The sequence below is a fragment of the Strix aluco genome, chromosome 8 (genome assembly GCF_031877795.1).
Source record: "Strix aluco isolate bStrAlu1 chromosome 8, bStrAlu1.hap1, whole genome shotgun sequence".
NCBI lineage: Eukaryota > Metazoa > Chordata > Aves > Strigiformes > Strigidae > Strix > Strix aluco.
In genome coordinates, this window is record NC_133938.1 from 12814713 (window position 1) to 12832118 (window position 17406).

Below are 17406 nucleotides of genomic sequence, written 5' to 3' on the forward strand. Positions count from 1 at the left end.
GTACTGCATTTGCCCTTTTCAGTCCTCCAGGACCTCTCTTGCTCTTCACAATTTCTAAAAGATAATTGTAAATGGTTCAAAGGTTGCTTGGCTAGTTGCTGATGTACCCTAGGGCAAATTTCATCAGACTCTGACTATGTGAATACACCTATCTTATCTGCTTTTTCTGATCTATCCTTTTCCTACTCTGCACTTTACTCCTATCACCTTGTTTAAATTAATTTTAATTAATGTGAAGACACACTCAAGCTATACAATAACTACATGAAACCCATTTAGTATTTTATCTTTCAGCTATAATGTTAGCAAAAAAAAAAAAAAACCCAGACTACTCATCTACCATGCCTCTGGCTTTTTGGAGATGCAGAACATTTAAAAAAAAAAAAAAAAGAAACCAAATAAAACAACCAAAACCCACCAAAACCAAAAGCAGAAACCCAAAACCAAGCCAGATTAAAGACTGTATCTGGCTTAGACCAACCAGCTGAGGTGTCTGAAGGGAAAACATTAAGAAATGTCAATAAACTCCTTGTCTGCAAAGAAAGATTTAAAGAGAAATGTAACTGCATTTTAGAAGGGACTCTTTCAGTGAATAATCCAGCCTGTGCTGGTTTGATACATGAAAAAAAAGCCAACACTTCCCCAGCAGATAAAACATTTGATAATCAAATGCATGATTTCCTGTAGATTGCCTCAGTTATCCAGCACTATCTAGGGTACCAAATTAGACTGACCACGGGTCCAAACCAGCACAGCAAGTCCCACTCCTCTGTGAACACAGACAGGTATCTTGAAGCACATTACGATTTTAATGCACCCACCTGTTCTAGCTATAATTTACCTTTCATCAACTGGAAATTATCATTCTCATAGTTGAGATATGGCAACTTATTACAGGAGCATAGCTAGTCTGCTTCTACGCAAAGCAAAACAGACAGCCTTAGATCATCCTCTGTGATTTCTATTTTGTTTTTCAGCAAAATGAACTAGACACGGTTGTGTGCTGTTACCACGTCTGAGCTGAAGCACAGTAACTTCTTAAACTGCTCCATTTCCATCCTCAAAGACACATCAGTCTCTGCTCTGTGATCCCCTAGGCAGAAGATACAATGTTAATGGAGATTCTGGCTGTCATTCTCAAAAGCAGTTAGTGATTTGAATGCCTCAATTTCTAGTGTACCCAACCCGAAATACTTTAAAAGGTCCAATTTTCAGGAAACGATGAACACTCAAAAACTGCTGTATGGTGGTTTCCCCCTCCCTCCCAGTGTTTAAATCCAGAATCCATTTTACCTGATGTTTCTACCCAGAAAATCCTTTTGCAAGACTAAAACCTTAGTACTAGTCAAAAAGGGCAAAAAAATCATTTTCTTTTGCTAGCTGTGATAAAAATGCAACAAATCCATACATTCTTCCAGTTACACAAAATACAGCAGTCTACTCTTGAATATGGATCTGTGAATATTTTCTTCCAGAGTGCTACAGTGAAAACCTTCTCTCACAAAATACTATAATCAGCTTTCAGTGAAGCCTGATTTACTGGACATAATAACAAAGCTTGATTTCCAGCACTGTCGGGCCAAAAAATCCCCACCCAGTATTTCCAATCCATGTATGCTTGCACTTGTTCTCACTACAAATGCAACCAGCAGTAATCCCTGTCTTGCTGCCTGCCTCCCCTGAAAAACAGACCATAATTAGCAAAATCCTTGGAAATCATCCTTGAGGTAATGATGAATAGAAAGAAGGTATGAACAGAGAGAAAAGCCAGACCAGTGAAATACTGATAGTCTCTGCAGCTGTTCCTTATTCTGTTAGTGGAAAAATTCAGACTCTCTTTTAGTCAGAGAAGTTTGGTATCACGCAATTGTTCAATCAAAGCTCAGCAAACCTCATTATTTCAGACCTCTTAAGAAATACAGAGTTTTGCCTGAGAGTACGACAGGATGCGTATTCGCTTGGTGTGGCACTCTGCCCCCAGGAACAGCACAGCCAGTGCTCACACCTGCACAGCCCCAGGAGCTGGCACAGCCACCCGGAACCCCAGCACAGTCACAACTGCATCGTTCTTCATCTGCCATGCTGTTGGGCTCTACTTCAAACCAGAAGTCTAACCAATACTCACTGGTTTCAGCCAAGCCTATGCTGATAGTAGGGCAGAATGAAACAAGAGTTTCTCAATTAACTCCCAATTAGAGTTAAATGTATCCTCAAAGGAGATCTCAGTACCAAAACTCCTTATGAACATTAATTTATGTAGCATGTATTTTTAATGAGTTCAGCCTTGTCTTGGGTTTAGAAAACACAAACACAGGGTGGCAGCTATTCAAACCCACTGCAGCAGAGCACAAGCAAGTGCTGACTCCATGGGGTGACAAAGTTACGTTGCCAGTTATGGTGAGTCCACCTTTATTGCATAACCCTGAGATAACTAAATTAATTAAATAGGTAAAGTGACAAAATGAAATTCACCTACCAATATACTGATTATATAATAGAAAAGGAAATTAAAAGGACCAGAGGGCTAAAAACTCATGTTCATTTTTGCAAATATGGTTAAATCTTGTAACATCTCCAGCATCTGCTGGTGCTCTTTTTCATAAATACACTTTTGAAAACATACTCCTGTAGACAGCTAAAGCACACACCTTGAAAGCAGAAGGGGATTTTACTAGTCCGAATTTGGAGCTTGAAACATCACCCCTCCCTCTCCACATACCATGTGAAACCAGGTAAATGCCCAGCAGTCATGCCCTTTGGGCTCCAATATATTAAAGCACTCCACTCATTTGTAAGATAAAAGGACCTGTACAGACTCTAAAGTAAAAAAAACAGCCATACATAAAGAATGCTGAGCTAATCAACAAATTTAGCCAATGCCCTTTCGAGGCTGCCATTTAAATACAACCAGAAAATACTCTTCACCATATTACAGTGAAAAATAATGGGTAACTTGCTGTTTTGCATTAAGTATTAATATGCTCCAGCCAATGTGGCATTAGCACACAATCAAATCACTTTGTATCACAAACTTTATGCCAACATTTTGTCGGTATACATAACCTATATTACAGAAAACACCCCTTAAATTAGAACATGGTATCACAACAGATTTTCCAAATGCAAATAAATTTAAAAAAAAATATATATTTTAAGAATTATAAAGAGGACAGTGTGACCAGATGACAACTGTTTTATACTTTAAAGTCAGAATGAAGCAAACTAATCATGCAGAACTCTCAGTTTTAACTGAGATTCCAAAGTCCAGCTTTGAGTGGTAACATTGCATGTATAACAATCCCCCAAACCATAATCACATAGATATACAGTATTTCCCTAGCAATAGCCAGTGCAAATTGAAAATCCTGAGCTAGGGTTTTTTAATACTTTCAAGCAGTCTTCACTTTAATAAATTTATTAACTTTAGGACTGAAACATTCAAATAGAAACTTTAGGTATTTTTGTATATCCCTGAAAGAGCAACCATACAACAATTTTAGTTTAAATGAATGTCAAAAGATTGCTTCAGGATGCACTGCAGTCTCCAAACTCCTGAAAACTTAATCTGTATTCTGCTAATCTAGGTTACAGTCTATCTTCAGGGGTTCTCCTGTAACATCACTCCTTGATGCTTTAGATTCAGCCTGACATGGTTGAAAAGACTTCCTTTTCTTTCTTCTCCCGTACATCTGAACAGCAAAAGTACACTTTTTTCCAGATTCCCTTGCCCCCCCGCCCCCCCCAATCAGATGGACTTTAAGGAAATTATTGTCATGGTTTAACCCCAGCCAGCAACTAAGCACCACGCAGCAGCTCACTCACTCCTCTCCCCGCAGTGGGACAGGGAGGAAATCGAGGAAGAGAGTAAAACTCTCAGGCTGAGGTAAGAACAGTTTAATGACTAAAAATATAATAATAGTAATAATAATGAATATAGCAAAAAGAGAAAGAAATAAAACCCAAGAAAAGACAAGTGATGCACAATGCAATTGCTCACCACATGCTGACCCAAGTCCGACCAGTGATCCACCCCTCCTGGCCAACTCCCCCCAGTTTATACACTGAGCATGACATTCTAGGGTATAGAATATCCCTTTGGCTAGTTCGGGTCAGCTGTCCCGGCCATGCTCCCTCCCAGCTTCTTGTACACCTGCTCCCTGGCAGAGCATGGGAAACTGAAAAATCCTTAACTTAGGATAAGCACTACTTAGCATCAAAACTACTTAGCAACTAAAACATCAGTGTGTTATCAACATAATTCTCACACTAAATCCAAAACACAGCACTGTACCATCTACTAGAAAGAAAATAAGCTCTATCCCAGCCAAAACCAGGACAATTATTTTTAAAAGAAAACACTACAGATAAACTATGACCTAGATCAGGGAGACTCTACCCACTTTATGCTCAAAAAAATTGATTTACTTTAAAAGATGTTATTGCATGCCACTCAAACTGTACATTCAGCCACACTTTGTATGGACCAGGTCTGTCATCTTTTATTTCCCAAAACCTGAGTTTACATTAAGAACAACAGAACAGCTTCTCAGGGTCAGCTGAAAGCATACATAACTGCACATACCAGAAAAGAAGCACTATAAAATTGAGAAGCCCTCAGGGACCACTGTTTTGCTGAGGAGCAGCATGACCAAGCTGCTGGCTCAGCTCCCATGTAACATTGTCACTGCTTTTGGTTCAGTTTTGTCACCACATAGTGTCCTCCCAGGGGGATGGCCATCTCCCACCTAGGACTGCTCTAAGATGCTTCCAAACGCAATATAAAACTACATGCAGATTAGTTAAGAAATGTCATCCTAAAAGATGACACAGACTGTCCCATAATTCACATACTGTCTGGGTTTGCATCTCACGGAGTTACCCCATCACTGGGATGTGCTCACCCCTGCTGCCCATTGCCAGTTTGGTTTCATGCTGACGACTCCATGGGCCAGGTGAGCCTGCAAGGAGTAGGGAGCGGGGGAGGAACGGGGGACCTGACCTGGATGTACCTCTGAGTACTCAGCACCCCCTTATCTCCCCTCTCCTGAGCTGTGGGAGATGGGGATGCAGTCTTCAAACTCTGTTCTTCAGTGGGCACAGCAGCCCAGAGCCTTTCTGCTCACACTCCCACATGCATCCAAATGCAGTCTTGTCAATCCTGGGCTCACCTTTGAGGAGAACCAAGCATGCAACATGGCATGCCAAGACATTCTTCCCTGTCCTGCTGTTTCTCCCAGTTCTGGGGCTCCCAACATAAGAAGGACATAGACCTGTTGGAGCAGGTCCAGAGGAGGCCACAAAGATGATCAGGGGGCTGGAGCAAATCCCCTGTGAGGACAGGCTGAGAGAGTTGGGGTGGTTCAGCCTGGAGAAGAGAAGGCTCCAGGGAGACCTTATAGCAGCCTTCCAGTACTTAAAGGGGGCTACAGGAAAGATGGGGAGGGACAGGGAACATAGAGATAGGATGAGGGGTCACAGTTTTAAACTGAGAGAGGGTAGACTTAGATTAGATATAAGGAAGAAATTCTTTACTGTGAGTGTGGTGAGACACTGGATGAAGTTGCCCAGAGAAGTTGTGGCTGTCCCCTTCCTGGAAGTGTTCCAAGGCCAGGTTGGATGGGGCTTTGAGCAACCTGGTCTAGCAGAAGGTGTCCCTGTCCATGGCCAGGGGGTTGGAACTAGATAATCTTTAAGGTCCCTTCCAATCCAATCCATTCCATGATTCTCTGAAACACAAGGTTTCTGAAACCAGCCCTCCCACTCATGATGTCTTTGCATAACCTCTCAGATGGCACATCCCAAAACCTGAGCACCATCTCCCTACTACACCTGCCATTGCCTGATCCAATGCCATCTGTGCCCAGCAGGATCTATTCCCAAAAGGCTTTGAGCCCAAAAGCTCACTAGCAGGCTTTTCTCTGCTCCCCAGGACCACACCAGCAGTACTTTCAAACACATATACACAAAGACATACCTACTTCTGAGTGCTTCAATCTCTGCTTAAGGGACAAGACCAGTTCCTGGTTTTAGAGAAATCTCATTTGTTTCAAGCATCAGCATCTTAGCTAATGAGTTTTCACTCCCCATCTACACTCCACAAATACTAGGCTGAGTAATGCATAGCCTAATTGACTGTTAAGGTCACTGGCCAGCTCTTTAATCTTATTTAGTATACTTTGAGACAGTTCATGAGTCATTAGGGCTTCATTCTGGGGGACACAAAGACACGTAATATACCTTAATAAAGAGCATAAATACAATCCAGTGTGTGTATTTTACAGATTGCAAAATTAGAAACATGGCATTAAATATTTCTTTGCAATGTTATCATTTTAATAGTTACTTATTTTAATATACAATAAAAATATTTAATTGTCAGAACCTGCTAGTGTCTTCATAATTTATAATGTTGCCATAGCTCTAAGAAAATTCCTTAAGTAGTAAAAGTCACTCTTTAAATACCAACTTGAAGGGAAAGAAGGGCTCAAGGGAGACCTATCTTAAAAATTCCTTACTTGAAGGAGGAAAAAAGACATTTTTCAAGCTGTTATTCATGATATTTGATTTTATGATGTAAATTGTAATTCAGTGCGCACACACGTGTCAGGAACTTTGCAATACTTTTAAAGAGATCAGCATCACTAATCAGGCACTGAAATTCAATTTCTGGGAGAATCTGGGAGCTCAAAGCTGAACATTTTAGCTGGCTTGGAAAGACCTTTGAAAAATAAAGTTAAACAGTAATTATACATAAGTGTGCTTGAGAAACTTTACACCTGTCTTGACATGAATCAGATCTTTGCATGGATGATGAAATTCTTGGCATTGCTTGAGGTGATTGGGATGGCATTAGCTTAGGCAGGGTAAGAATTCAACAGCCACAAGCCTAGACAGGTAGGATAAAGGAATTACTGACTCAAAAAAGCATGACAGCTTATCTGTTGAAAGTCTAAACATGTTAATCATTTAACATAAACAGATCTGCTGATATTTTTAGAAAGGCATTTCAACTCATAAGTAACAATGTTAAAAAAAGGACACCAGTAACCCTAATCATATTTTCCACAGGTCCTCCCAGCCCCTTGCAGATAGTTTCCACTAAAACTCAGACCAGGGGGAAAAAAAAAATTAAATAAAACAAGGAAAGAAAGAAAGAAAGAATGAAAGAAAGAAATAAAGCCAAAACCAGGTAGCTGGGCTTGGGATTAGGACAATGAAGAAGTTGCTGGCAATCAGTGTTTGACTGCTGGCTATGCTACAAACTTCTCCTGCAACCTTTACCTCTCTGTGCCTCAGTTCCCAGTCTGTAAAACAAAGGTGATAACATTTCCCTACCTCACAGAAACGTTCTCAGAATAAATCCATAAATGCCTCGGAGACACTGAGACACCACTGTGACAGAGGCCATAAAAATACCTAGGAAAAAAACAAACATAAAAATAAGTGTCATAAGTGACCATAACAGCAGAGATATTCACAAATTAAATGCAAAGCAAAGGTTAAAACTTCACTTAACAACACAGATTCCTCATCCTGGGGAAGAAGTGGCACATATTCCTATTCAGATGCTTTTAAAACCATGACAGCAAGGGACAGTTTCCCCCTTCTGACTTGGACATGATGCAGTTGTGATAATCCACCATGACATACAGATGGGAAAGGTGTTTCCTTCACAGATCACCAGCTCAGGTCCTCCATTACAAGGATCACATCCAAGAATCCCGATCACAATGACAGACCCCCAACATACTGACAATGCTCTTCCTCAGTCTCTGTCTCTGATACCTACTGCAGAACTGAGTTCCTCCAACAGTTAAAAAACTTCTAATTTTCAGCCTAGCATTTATTCCTGAACAGCTTTCATCTATTTGTTTTCATGCCAACATTAATCCAACAGTTTAAAAAGCTTTTCCCTATCCCTGAAGTTTATTTCCCTGACGATAAAAATGAATTACACCACCTCCCTGTCAGGACTCCTTTTACCACCCAAGCAAGTTCTTGGAGTTTGCTCTCAGATGGCTCCTCATCCTTAAGACTACCGACCTCCTCTGTTATCCTACTTCACCATCTGCTCAGCACCATCCTTGGGGCTCACTGTCACCTTGCGACTCCACAAAGATGTGTTCCTCCAGCATTTCCAGATGGTAATCCCCTCCCATACTACCCAGCTCAGAGCAAAAGTTTCTTTCTCCTAATGCCTCCAAACTTCACGACCCTTCATGCTATCACCATGGAGATATGTCCCACTTCCACTGCTCCAGGTCTCAAGCTCTTTCTGGAAGATATCCCAACCCTTCACAGCTCTGACTGTCCTACCTGCAGTGCTTTAAGCCCTCAGGGTACCGCTCCATGGTGCCAGGAACATTACAGGGAACACATAAGGCCTTCCCAAAAACACATCTCCTACCTTCAGTGTCAACTCAGATCAGCAACCAACGGCTTGAGCTCAATTACACCGTTAAGCGTTCTTTAACATGAGCCAAATGACTACAGCCCTCAGAAGGATAAGTGATTCAAAATTATGCAAATGCATAGAATGCGTTATTTAGTCTTTATCGTTTACAAAGTACTCATTTCATAAACAATTTCAGCACTCTTTCAGAGTGTGACAGTGCCCTGAAATCCAGGTCTCTGATGGCTGCTGCATCATGCACCAACCCCATCCTCGGTGGGAAGGGGAAGGAATGACACTGGTTTGCTCGCTGCCCCATGCACCTACAGATACCTCCACCTATCCTCTCACACACACGGCCCTTGGAGACCCTCTCTCATCCCCTCACAACCTGAGCTGACTGGGACAACAAAAATCCTCTCACTTTTTTTAATTTCTGGGGAGAGAGGGCTGTTCCCTTCCTCCTGGCACAGTAAGCAGAACCAGCCTGGGAGCCGGTCAGACAAGCATCCGAGCTGGCAGGAGGGGAACAGCAAGCTCACCCCTTCTGCTGGCTGTCTGCCGCCAGATCAGACTGGGATGTATTGGAAACCTCAGCCCAGGGAACCAGAATAAACTCACCTTTCCAAGGACTTGGATCCATTTAAAACTGTGCTCTAATAACCTTCACAAACAAATATATTATGCAATTTTATGTTATGCAGCATTGACTTCAATGACACTGTAGCAGTGCTTACTCTACTATATTTACTTCTGGCACACACAGGCCCTGTTCGCTGTAGTCATTCAGAGCGTGTTCCTGCTTTAGATCCAGAGGTCTTACCCTGCCAATATCTATGCACAAAGCTCCTCAATGTTCTTCATAACTTGGACCACGTTGTCCCTCCTTATTCTGTCCCTGCAGGCTCCCTTGTCTACAACATGTTGTAAGATTTTTCCTCTCTCATACAGGGTCACAATTTTCTAGCCCAGCATGTCTGCCTCAGTGTCAGGTCACCACCTCCCACCTTCAGCTCTCCATCCCTCAGGTGTCAGAATTTTAGAGAAGCATCCCAGCACCTCCTGCCAGGCTCCTCGGGATTTGAGGAAAGCCCTCTTTTAGGCATGCACACATCAACCCTGATGCCCAGGACCCATATACTAAATGAACAGAAGATAGATTATACAAATCTGTTTTCTCCCTTCCCCCCCCAACTAACAGGATGACCATTTTGGTACTGGCTCTTTTCACTCTCTTCATCAGCTAGTCTTTGTTGTAAGAATGGCAATCACATCTGAGTGGAATCCATCCAGCCGTAAGTGGTTTGTTAAATCCCAGGACACACTGTATACAGAGGAGGATACTTAAGCTACTTAAATGGCAACCCTTTACGAAATGCATAAAAATGCTTTAAATTTCTGTAAGCCAACAATTTAAATAAATATTGTCCCTTAAACATATCAGTCTTTGCTGCTAATTCTTATATCATTTTTTATGCATTTATTTTGCATTTACTCTTTGGAAACCCTACGGAATTTCCTATAGTTCTAACACACATAGTTGCAATTGTCCATGGTACACATGCATGTATTTCACTAAAAACTGCTTTCTCCCAAAAGCATAAGTAGATTTTGCATAGTAGGGACAGTTCAAGTCAACTATTCTCAGCCACACCACAGTGGCACTACTCTGCAAAAGGAAGGGGAAACACGGCACCCAAAAAAAAAAAATCTTCTCTAAACTGGTCATATGAAGACAGAGAGCAGAGAATTTTAAGATGAGGTTAGAAAACACTCTCAGTCATACCAAGCACTCTTTAATATGCAATTTAAGACCCCTGGAAACCTCTGCCACAACAGAACCTGTGCACACTGAAGTGATTGCCTTACACTCTGAATTTCTTTGCATCTGTTTGTCTGACTTGTATATTTAAAATTTTACACTGATTCAGTTTTGGATGTCATAGCCAACTTTATAAAACAGATGTTCTCCTTATACAGGGAGAGGGCATAGAAACACGAGGCATTTGCTGTTGAGGATTAAACATTAACAGAAAAACCGTAATCAGCAGTGACGAAAGTGGTAATGGCAGTTCACTGGAGATAACCTCCTCCGTGAAGCACACTGCAGTCTCCATCATGCTAATTTAGGCTGTTAGAAGCCTAAAGTGACTGAAGAGAGACCATACCAACAGGATTTTAGCACACCAAATTATACACAGCTTCCCCCCACCCCCAAGTTAAAGTCAACGCCAGCAAGCACAGCGGAGAGGCTGCCAAGAGCTTCCCCGCACACACAGCAAGGGCAACGCTGCGCATCCCCTGCAGCACCCTGGAATAAGAGCTCAGCACCTACAGCTGTGCCGGGACACCTCTGCAACCAAAAGTACGAGCGCTACCGCCACAGTTTTTGCTACTTTCTGTGTGTCAAGCCCTGAAGAATATTTTCTGAAACTCCTCAAGGCCGCCTCTTCAATCTACGTGACAGTATTTACTGAGCAGACAATACCAGCAGCCACGAGCATTTCATGCAGCATTGACAACAGCAAGGAATTCCTCGCTTCTTGGTAAGCTCCCATGCTGGCTGACACAGCAAGAGGCGCTGCAAGAGGCCAAGAAAAGCCACAACTTATCACAAGAAAATGGCAAATTGTGAAAAACCTGTATCGCAAGGTTAGCTGCCTAGGCACAGGCTTTAATAGAGCTCCATAAATACCTCAGTCTAACACTGACAGAGGTTAAAAACCTATTATCTTTCCCAAATGACAGTGTGAACATATGTTCAATCGAACACCCCGCCCCACCAAGCTACAAAGTAGATTCTGCTCTTTCAGTTCCGCAAATACAAACCACAGGGAGCATTTTAAATGAAAGCATTATGAAGATTACATTAGGCAAGTTTGATCTACTGTAAAACACTCGCACACAACGTTAGGAGGAAGAACAACCTTTAACACCTGCTTTCTCTTCAAACATAGCATTATCTCTGTGCATGGCTTGGCTCTTAATGGGATGAAATCTCAAGCTAAACTGTCTGGCTTACTCCACCAGCAAAGAATACTTTAAATGTTTGGGACTTAGTGGCCCACTAATACTGAACTGGTGAGAATATTCTTTTAAAAGCGTACACTCTTTGGCTGGCTGCCGCCCCACAGCCCAGCTCTGCACAGTGGAGGTGGTTTTCACCCCGGTGTGAAATGTTGTGACACAAGAGGAGACGTGGCAGCTGGAAAAGGACTGCACAATCCAAGCAGTGTTGAAAGTCATCATCATAAATATTCACAAGCAGACTGATTTGTTTCCTTACCAATAGCACATTGTTATTCACAAATATTAATTAGTTTCTAAATACCACCTGTTACTCAGCCCTCCCCTTCACTGCGTGCCACAGGCTCCCTGGCTGCGCAGGCTTGCAGCCCCTCCACGCTGCTCAGAGATTTAATGATGTTTCAACTTCCACAGCTCACTCAGCTACTGGGAGGAGAGGCTAGGAATAATTACTTACTTATGCCTTTTCTCTGCTGACCTCTCTGGAGGATGAAACAAGCAGCTTTAATGGCCTCTGAAGGGAGCCTGGTCCAGCCTGTCTCAGATGGGAAGGATGACAACTGCACTAGTAGGTCTTTGGAGTGGAGAACCGTTTTAAAGATCCAAACTTCAAAGATCTCAATGAGCAGAGAGTTCAAGCTCAAACTCCCCACTGGAGAAAGGAAAGCTTCTAATGCAATCACTCACATTTCCAGCGATCACTCACACTTTAGACAGAGCTGAGGCACCAGGAATTGCCTGTCACATCCTACAGTATAAATAAATCTCGGTCTGCCAGGAGGAAAGCTGTTACAAACCTAAGCAATTTTCTTTGGATTTCTTTAGATCACTTCCTCCAAGGATCTCTCTGAAGGTAAAAGGTGCCGGTTTAGGCAGAGCCAACACAGGATTCCTCCCCCCTACTAGTAACAGCAAGCGTGTTCCCTCCTCCTCCTAATTATATGCATCACCCATAACATGAGAAAGTTGGGCAGAGCACTGATAAAATGCACGAGTTGGTAGCACACTTCAGGTTGAAGAAGTGGCACAGATGAATGACGAAGTACTGTCTTGGTCCCTCTACGAACTCTGGATGTAAGATCCCTCAGACCTCTGAAACACACTCATCCTGCTCGCTGTCAAGCAGAGATGACTAAGGAGGATGATCTGATCTTGGTGGATTCAAATACAAATGAAAAAAGGAATGGGATTAACTCCTTGAGCCAGGGCTCACACCTAGCCCCATTGGAAGAGATGAACCTGAAGCATGCTTCTCACAGATGCCTGCTGAAAGACTCAAGCTGCAAAACCCAGCATCTGGCATTTGCATCATGCAGATACAGAACGAACCTTGTTATCCCACAGCTGACAGGCGTGACACCAAGGCACAGACATCAGCTTGTATGCTTCCCAGGGAAGAGATACAATCTATTCAATACACCTTTCTGCAACATCAGATTTTTGTTACCAGGTACACAGCATGATTTCACTGGCACAGTCCAATCTGAATACTTTTTAACACGTTTTTTAAGATCTTATGCATCATGCCATCAGCTCTACAGAACAGCTACAGAGTAGAACAAGTAATAAATAACAGATTTAAGATGAAAAATCAGAGCAATTTTTGCTGGAAAACGTAACGACAGGACAATTTAACCTTGTCCTTGTTAAATATGAAATGGGGGAGTTGCAGCCAGGGCTTGCTGTCCTAAAACTCCTAATAGAAAAAAAAAATCTCTGCAATAGTCCCTGCAGACAGCAAAAACCCAGGACTACCAGGATTTTCTGAGAGTTTGGTTAGCCTCACATTCAAGTTCCTAAGATTATAAAACTCACAAGTGGGAGGGCATGAAGCACACAAGAATGTCTAGTCATTTTCCCAGTGAATGATAAACATGGTGCTGAATTTCTTAGGGACTTGAATGGCTGAAGCTGAAGTTAAGCTTCACTAGAGATATATTTAGTTCTGCACAAACACAAATTAGGAAACACTTTCTTCCCAGTTACTAATGCAATGTGACAGGAAACAATTATTTGCTCAGTGTCTAATGTTACCTCTGGTGAACATCTGGCTTGCAGAAACTGTATATTGTATAATAAAGAACCAAGCTGATATTCTGCAAATCAGTGAGAAAACTCATTTAAGATGAAGAGACATTTGATTTGCACACGTCTGAGCTACACTGGTCTTAGCTATGCAGAGTTAGTGCTGAGTGCTCTTTTGCTTTGATACTAAACTACAAAGTAAGTTTGTTTTCCCAATTGTACACTAGTTTACTCAAGAACTCTGTGGACATCTAAAGAATATCATGGCTTCTCCAAAGTGTAAAACAGAGCTGGGCAGAAGGATAGAACAATTAAAAAAAAAAAAAATCTATGATTTCAAGTGCCAGTTTATCTCTATGAAAAATGCAATTCTGGGTCACAAGGGAGCTCTCATCTCAGCAATCACTTCAGACTTCAGTGTCTACAAAACACAAAAGACAACAAAATGCATGACTCAAGTGAAGGGCTAGTTAGACTGTGGAGAACCAAGCCATGATTGTACAGAGGAATCCCACGTGTTTCAGAATTGCTCAAAAGGGCTACACTGGGAAAAATCCTAGGCATGTGGCTGAGAAGAAACCCTGCTCCTGCCTACCGCAACAAGAATGTCAACTAATAGGCTTGGAGTTTCCAAGCCAGAAAGCATACAACACCGGGGCAGAAACAACATGTCCTTCCTTTTGGTACCACTGGGCAAATATTTGCCAGGTCCCTTACCATACTGAGTCATATGGGTATTTCTAGAACTGGAGGAGTTGGCATTTCACACTCAGCTTAAGTGATTAAGACCCATTATAACCAGAGAGATGCACTAAGTATCTGTGTCCTGATGTGCTGGTGACCTTTCCAGCTGCAGATCCCTTTGAGATGGAAGGCAGATGAGCACTTGACACAATCTGAAAGACCAACACCACCCAAGCCTTTTTTAGCCAAAGCAGGACTACTAAAATAAACACACATATTTGCCTAATCTTTCATCTGGGGAAAAAAGGAAAGGAGAGGATAAATGTTTGGTTTCTTGGTAGCGTTTTGTAAAAGATTATCTGTTATTTTGGCAGTAGGTTCTCAGCAGCAGGTTGAACACGGAAGTATGAGTTCTGGGCACAAAGCAAACAAACATCTCACCATAAGCCAAAACATCTCTTAAGACCTCCAATTCTGAACAATATCTCTTACCTCAGCGCCAAGCATGACTAATTTTGATGAACAAGTCACAAGGATTTCCAGGGAGAAATGACACCTCCACTACTCCCACCTGTATGAAATCTAGGAACACTGTTTATGTGCTTTATCTTCTTTGAGGAACCTGTAGCAAGGGAAAGAATTCATGCCCCAAATGCCTGTAAGGTCAAGTGTATCAAAACTTCTCATATGAGTTCACCAGCAGCCAGAGCCGCAAACTGAAGATGCCTGTTTGTGTCCCTGCACCCAACTCTGATATTCAGTAGGCATAATATTTTGCCTAGGGAAACTCAAGGTTTGACCACGAATTTTGCTTCTGATGCCCATAAGGTCCCTGCCTGTGTTTTACTTGCTACATTTTTACTATAACAAGATAATTCCTACAGTGCTTTCTATATTGATCAGCAAAAAAGCACTGAAGTCAAAGACTGTTATCTTGTCTACACTGTTAAATTTTTTTCAGATATACCCAACTAACATGCTACCATTTTATCTAAGTACAGCTGAACATCTCATCCCCATTCGCAATATTGTCAAAGGAGCAGGAATAATCACAAATCTGTATCACAGAGTAGAGGTGCACGTCAATATGGAGCCCACAGTTCTTGCTGAGTACCAAAGGGCAGCAGCTACATCATCTTGTTCAGAGATGTACCAGATTAAAGGCTTTTCTCTGTTTCAGCAGTACTGACACCGCCAGACTGGTAGGCCAATGCAGGCATGAGCTTGATAAAACAAGATGTGGCTGAATCTCTTCATGCAGCTGATACAATATCAGTGTATTTTCTCGTTACTTCTGTGTTACCCCTGTACACTCAACACTACAGCAATCCTCTGTGACTACACAGGAATAGTCTCTGTCAAACGTTGCTGGAGAAACCAGACTGGACTTTCAGCAGTCAAGCACACGTAGGCCACATTCACCTTCTACTTGCCTAGAATCTTTTATTATTCTATGACTCTATACTTCTCCTTGGCTGTTCTCTCAAAAGAGAGGACACAAAGCAAAACAAGGCTCCGGCTTGGAACAAGATGAACAATTTCCCTGGGACAGACTCATTTTCACTAGAAATCTCATTTCCCACTGTCTCCCACTCCCCCAAAAACTCGTCCACTTGCCCTCTTCATCACAGTGCTAAAATAATCAGGAGGAAATGTAGGAACCTCCTTTCTGATACAGGTTGCCATGTAGCAGCTCTTCTGCCCCCTCAAAGAGTACTGAGCTTTTAAACAAATGCATAATGTGAATGTCAAAGAACTTAAGGGAGGTTTACTGAATGAGGAGACAAGGATGACAGGCATACAAATTACCATTAGCTACTGAGTAATCAAAGGGATAAAGACACCTGTTTTAGGAATTAAGAGTAGCTAATTATTAGGAATTAGGATTAGCGTTATTCTTTTTAAGAAACTAACTACTACACATCAGCCTACTGTGTCTTTTCTTCCATGTAGAGTATCTGGCACTGAATAGGATGCTTGAGCAACAGCTCGTCTCATCCAATGCATCCATTCCCTCAACAGCCACCCCAACCTTCGAGTCTGCCAAGGGTAAACCAGAAGGAATGTTTCATTCTATACACAAGACTTCAAAATCCCAGCTCTCCACAATGTATAAGCCATGGTAACACTGCTGTCTGAGAAAAATCTGTGCTGATACTCAACTACTAGCTTGGAAAAGAGAAAAGAAGAACACAGTTACTGCTGCTTTGTCCAGAATGAGCTAGAAAGGAGCACTCTCCAAGCCCTGCTCAGGGGTTCCCCACCTCCTCTTTAGCAAAGTTTTAACTCCACATCAAGCAGATTCCTGTACAGAACTGATTTTAAGGGAGTCTAGAGGACTTTGAAGTTTTTTAGAACAAGAGAAGACCACACCGGTAGCTTGTCAAGACAAGAAGAGCAGAATACCTCTAGCATAGGGGTACAGAAGTGAATCAGATGATAAAACATCCAAACAACTACACTACTACACAAACTTGCAAGAGTGTCACCCGTATGACAGACAACATGAAGTCAGGACTAGGGTTGCTCTTTGAGGATTAGTGGCTCTCAGCCTTCTTTGCTTGCCCAATGGCTTACTCCACAGGACAGTAAATTCCGACTGTAATGGAAAAAAGACTTATGTTATGAGAAACAAATGTTACAAAATTAATGTGAAGATATAAAATGGAAAAATTTGTTTCTTTTTAATCCATTGCAATTCATTGCACCAGACTATCACAACAGGATAATCTTCAAGCAGCTAGCGTTAACATCTTGCTACAGCATAAATCCCAGAAAAGCAATAAACAGCACGAAGGAAAATTTCAGAGGAACTATTAGATCAAGTTCACATTAGTGTTGCCTGAAACGTGTCCCGAAGAGCTGATGTTTATCTGTCTCTCTACAAGGCTTTCAACACAAAGTCCAAAGACCCATAAGAATGGAGAATTAGCAGTAACATCTAAAATGGTAAACAACTACCACCAGCAAACCCTCAGCCTAAATATAATCAAGCTTTCTTAACACCTACAAAACACTACTTTTTCCTTCCCCCTCCTTTAAATGGGTAAGAAAAAAATCAGAAATAAAATAGCATCAATCTACATGAACCTAGAAGGTTTTCCTTTCAGCAGTGCTACTGTCCCAGACAAGAGCTAGAATTGCAATAATCAGACTGGAATATCCAATCACCATCAACTGACTAAAGGTGAGCTGCAGCTTAAAAATAAAATACACGTGTGTGACATGAAAATAGACAAACACACTTACTATATCACACATCCATTAGCACAGAGCAT

At 41.9% G+C, this 17406-nt stretch overlaps 1 protein-coding gene across 15 annotated transcripts in view; it reads right to left on the reverse strand.

Annotated features, from left to right (window-relative positions):
* The window catches only part of PTPRF (protein tyrosine phosphatase receptor type F), a 391093-nt gene that overhangs the window by 291546 nt on the left and 82141 nt on the right, over nucleotides 1–17406 (reverse strand). For all 15 annotated transcript variants that reach the window (XM_074832274.1, XM_074832288.1, XM_074832283.1 and 12 more), the window contains exon 2: nucleotides 7336–7416. The gene's annotated coding sequence lies outside the window, so the exon portion shown is untranslated. The remainder of the gene's footprint in view (nucleotides 1–7335; nucleotides 7417–17406) is intronic.